Here is a 5,903-nt window from a genome sequence, read left to right as displayed (position 1 = left end):
AATTGTATTATATTTTATATATATAAATATGTAAATGTTTTTCTAAAAAAAAAAAAAAAGAGCCCGTATTCTTCATTTTGCGATTCGTTCTTTCTATCCCTATTTGGTTATCTTCTAGATAATTACGTGGTCCTTTTCTTTTTTCCTTTCTTTCGTGATACGAAGCATATACCTCTTCTTTCCATTTACTCGTTCGAGACAATAATAAAGAATCAAGTTTATTAAGAAACCAACGAAGATAGTTGAGGGTAAGTACGATATTTATTTTCTCATTAATCTTAAATTTATTACGAAACTTTCTTAAAGACCAGCTTCTTAACTCGCGTAAACTTTTTTCTAACTTTGGTAACGTAAAAATATCGCCTGTCAAACGAATACGTAATAAAGCACCGTGAACCCTATCTGATTAATACCATGGGAAACAGGATGCCACAGCTTCTTTATCCTTTATTTCATGATATCGAAATACTACACAAGTATTAGATAGAGCAAAATCGCGAGGAGATCCAGATTCTCGTTTTAACTTAATATAAACGGGACAAAATTTCAAAATATTTTATTTTTAATCAATTTTATCTACCCTCGAAAGTTCAAAAATACGAATTTCGACGCAGCGCATCTGTGCCTCGAATCCAAAAAATTAAAAAACCTGTAAAAATTCCTGATCCATAACATTTCACATCCCTTACAAGTCTTCCAATTTCCTCTTGATCAATTTCAATGAGAAAACCCAGGTACTTTTGCGTGTGTTGGTGATATAAACGAGAACTACACACACAAATACATATATATATAGGGATCCAATAAAATTAGCATAGCCAACAACAAATCAGCCACGAAGCGCACTATCGAGCGCGACACAACTAATTACACGCGTGTATATTAGTTGCAGAGGCAGACCCTTCCGAAACCGCGGCGGGTTGGAACTGTTCGGCTGTTGCTGGCAGTTTCAATCGCCGCCCCGATCTAACCGTCAGATTACAACGTGGATTTACCAAGGCGTCCAACTCGACCTCTCCCGCCCTCGTTCCACCACCAACTCGACCTCTCACTCCTCGCCCGATCCGCTAATGAACAAGTTCCCCGGCTAAGTTCCCTAATATTCTGCCTCCATCTAGGCTGCCGACTAATCAAACTTCCGGCCCTTGCGCGTTAACCTTAACGAGACACGCGGTTTCTTCTTTTATTTCGAGGCCAGGAGGCGGTGCATTCGAGGAGATGAATTCACTAATTGCGAAGGTCCTCCGGGCGTTCCTGTTCCTGCAGGAAGTTTCGCCTTCGCCGCAGCAACGGATGTTGAGTCGATCGAGAACGATCGAGGAAGCTGCTTGTCAAAACGGAAACTGCTCGGGGATTGTGAGCCTCCTTCGTGTATAATAAATATGGTGGAACGTAAATTTTTTTTTTTATTTTCGTTATCATTGATTCGTTACACTAAAGAAATTTTATATCTTTTGTAACGATGATATATTGTACCTAAGTTTAATATTTGGTTAAAGTAAAATAATGTTTTTTTCGCTATTATATAATATTTCTCGTATTTCATTAAAAGTAGTAGCAAGTAAAAAATTCTCGAGTTTATTTTTCTTGTGTCATAAAGTACGTGGATTCCTTTTCTTCTTCTTCTTCTTCTTCTTTTGGACCTCGTTTTATTTTCATTCAATTTTCCTCGTCGCGGAGGATCGGATCGAAATAAGAAGGAAAGGGAGACGGAACGCGTAACGAGCGAATCAATATCGACGTAATGCCATAAAGAGCAATCTTTTCCATCGGAAATAATTGACTCCGTAAAACTGTTGGGGGGAAAATTGGCGTTCGTTACGTTTCAAGTTGCAGAAGTGTGAATGAGAACTATTGATCCTCCTCCTGTGCAATGTTCCTCGTGCGGGTTTCTCATTGAAACGCGTCGGTATTCACGTTTCATCATGAGAAAGAAAAATAAAACGCGTATGTAAAGTGATAATTCCAATTGAGGAGTGTGTTTTCATTGTACACGCCTCGCGGATGCATATAATTGTTTGCTAACAATCCGTTCCGTATTTGGCTTTATTCATCCAGTTACTCCAGTATATAGTTGAACGTTCATTCGATTTTGCAACTGTATTTAAACTCTAGCAATTTCGCATAATGTTTCCTTTTAATTATAAACGTGATACACACATTTTCCATTCACGTTTAAAAAATATAATATATATATACATTGGAGCTGGCAGAAAAATAACGAGATTAAGAGAAATACAAATTTCTACAAACTTTTCTTTTTTTTTTTTTTTTTTTTTTGATTCGGAGTAATCTTGAAAAAATTCAATATAATATCCACGATATCTTGGTCGTTTAATTGTTCGAGAGAGTTTAAAAATTCTTCTGCTTGAATTGCGTTTACTTGCCTTGTCAAACTTTGTTCAATATCAAGCTCAAACTTTGTTGGAATTGTTTATCTTCCAGTTTTAATTTTAATTATGGATGAAACAGAAACTCTGTTGGTGCTAAATTAAGGGAATAAGATGGGTAATTAAGCACAGAAATTTTCTTTTTTTTTTTTTTTTTTTTTAGTTAAAAATCGTTCATCGATTTTTGTAATAATGTTTTTAAATAAAAAAGAAGTACATCCCAATAAAATTGAACGATTAAATTCTTCAAAGATCTTAAAGAATTGAATCTTATCTACTTATTAAAGAATCTCTTGCAAATATAGTTTTCTTACTTTAGAATATTGATTCATCAAAGATCGGTCAAACTTTCGCGTTTCGATCGATTCAAGCATCGATCTTCCGGTCCACGGCCGATCTATGTATCCTAACCATGTATCCATCTTGGAGTGAAAATTTCAAGCAATCAACGGCTGGTTGCTGTTTCTGGGATGCAGCCGAGCATGTACACCGAGTATCTCACCACCGGCGCAATATATACCGCCTTCACAACTCCAATTCCTCGATAGCTCGCGCAGTTTTGCCCGCGTTTGTGCCCGGTTATCGAGTTTATGCAAAGTATCCGTGCCGTGTATTATTACTTTCTCGAACACGAAGTTAATTAAAAGCTGCCAATGGAACGGTGGAAGGCGATATTCCAAACTGTTGGCGGAAAACGTGCCCGATTGTGCGGCGAACGTCAATCTCTTATAAACGATTTGTTAGCCGGCCGAGTTGGTACTTGTGATCGGTAAACAAAACGTCTCGAGAACGAGAGGCTTTAAGGAAAGCTTAATGAAGCAATATTCGCTCGAACGAGGGTGCGACGGCCGTTCATCACCCCGTGACAGGTTTGCTCGGCACGGATTTTGTGCCCTTGTGTCAGTGGGTGCGGTTTGAACGACCACGGTAAAGAAGACCACTTTATTGCCCTTTGTGTATTGCCCGAGCAAATCGATTTCTCCGCGGTATTAAGATTAAATTAAAATACGTATAATCGTTTTTCTCGTATGTATCGATCGTATCGATGCGATTATTTAATTATTTAATTATTAATCGCTTTGCGAACGATGATCCATCGATATGATCTTAATTCTTAAATATGAGGAATAAACGTGTTGCTATATATATATATCAGAAATTTAATTTAATTGCGAATTTGGAAGAGTTAATTATTCGTAAAGATGATGATAATGAATACCTTCGGCAAGATTTTCAATAACAGCTCGAAAAAATATAAACGGTTTTCCTTGGGATTCCTTTGAAAAATTCTTCCAATCAAACGCGCGAGAATGGTGGCACGTGTGGATCCTAGATTTCCAACGTTTATTCGTTCGTTCGTTCGAGGAAGGTTTATTTGTGGACGATTCGCTAGAAACTTTTTATCGATAGGAAAGATTAAATGGATGGACGATGTCGTGCGAGGCGGGTAAATGAAAAGAGGTGGCGTTCTTCGATAGTATGATCGAAGATTGATTAAAAATATAAAAATGAGAAATTGATTTAACCGGCCGTGAGAGATACGAAATAGGTCGTACAATCTCATCTGTGTCGAACCTCTCTCGGACGTCCTGGCTACGTCAGTGTCGGAACAGTGTAGGTTAAAAATATAATATTTCTATCTAGACTATATAGAAGGCAAATATCGACGGATATGGGAATATTTCACAATTTTCGAAAAAGAAATAGTATTTTAGAAAAATAACTCTGCGTTAGTAGAAATTGCTTAGAATTCCGCGAGATAGAAATATCGTAACTTTGTATCAAATTGCAATACATATGAAACTTTTCAATTTTATTTTATCGATTCACCACAAACTCTTCTTCTCGATAAACATTTTTATTTCTATAAATTCTTGAGCGTATTATAGTAAAGCTGAAAATCCTTTCTTTCATGTATCGATCCTTTAGATCCTTAGAAAGTGCGTTTAAACTTTCCCCTTGTTTGATATCTATAATTATTACGTTACAACAGCAAAAATTTGTTCCTCAACATCATCCATACTTCTATTTTTCTATTTTTTCTTTTCTATTCTTTTTTAATAGAAATAACAGCCGAAGTCAAGCCTTATCCAATGATTCACGATGCCATAACCTCATCTTCAAAATAAAATCATACTTACAATTTCCTAACAACTACACATCTCGAAGTTGAAGCGATAAAAAATGAATTTTCGCAGTTTACACCGTTCAAAAAGTTATTTCCATAACATTTAGGCAAACGATACGATGAAGTAACACGATCGACCCAAAAATTATCCATCCGCGCGGGACGGATCGATAGGAGCGAACGACAAAGGATCGACGTTTCGTTCAATGCAAATTCCAGGAGCCAATCAACGATCCGGCACGCTCATGAAATTTACGTTTCCGTTGGCCAGTGTGTTTCGTAGCGGGCATAGACAAGAGAGGGAGACGAGAACCAATCAGCGTACCTTTCGATCAGGTAGCAATAAATATCCAGGGGGCGAAGTATGCGAGCGACGCCTTCAACGAGAACGCCGATTGTGTTTCGACCTTCCTCCCTTCCAACTATCGTCCCACCACCAATGGAGGCGTCGTCGTCGTCGTCGTCGTCGTCGTCGTCGTTGATTGAAATTTATGCCCGATGGGACCACGCCAATTCCACTCGGCTCGAGTCGCAATACCAACCCTTGCCCGAATTTTCGTGGCGTTACGCGCCCGTTACACCCGTGAGAATACTCCGCTAAACTTCCCCTCCCTGCTCCTTCCACCCATCGATGACCACCACCCACCGCCAAATGTTTCCAGATTGAATTCGCTTCTCGTATCTCTCTCTCTCTCTTTCTCTTTGGTTGCACAGCCATAGGAGGAACGTTTCGTTCTATATTTGCCGAAATGCGCAACGTTTTCTTTCGAATTTTCTCGATCGAGGAAGGGGAGAGGTTGCGCAAGAGGTTGAACGAGATCGAAGAGAGATGCGATGGATTGCGTTAAGGGGCGGACGTTTGGAATGGTTTAATGCTTCGTTGGTGAATTGGAGGCAAATAAAATTGGAACAGAATGGAAATGAATTGGATTGGAATGGAAGTATATTTTAAGAAAAGCTTTTTATAACCTTCGTACGATTGGCTTCAAGCGTCGTCGCTGAAGAAATCGAAGGTATTGCGTATGGATGTTTTTAAAATGGCGTTTGATATTTTTCAAGAGAAGCTTTCTTTGAATATCTTTACGTCCTCCGGTATTAGTTTTTTCTTCGTTGATTTTAAGTTATAATCTTGTTCGGAAACAGTAAAAATATCGAGATTCACGCTACAAGTATGATTCTCAGCTCTCCAAATATCAACGCGCTTTGATTTCTCGCGATAAAATAAGCATCGGGGCGGAAAATTGGAATTGAAATATCGTCGTTGGATACGCGGATCGGATATGTAAGTTGTGTTTCCTTTCCGCTACGTTTGACGATTCAAATGTAAAATATATATTACGTATTTCGTAGTAAAATACGACATGGTCTCGTTGAGAGATTTTTCG

Source organism: Apis dorsata, unplaced genomic scaffold (genome assembly GCF_000469605.1).
Source record: "Apis dorsata unplaced genomic scaffold, Apis dorsata 1.3 scaffold_726, whole genome shotgun sequence".
In the NCBI taxonomy this organism is placed as follows: domain Eukaryota; kingdom Metazoa; phylum Arthropoda; class Insecta; order Hymenoptera; family Apidae; genus Apis; species Apis dorsata.
The sequence above is the reverse complement of the archived record's forward strand: the minus strand, read 5'-3'. Positions refer to the sequence as shown.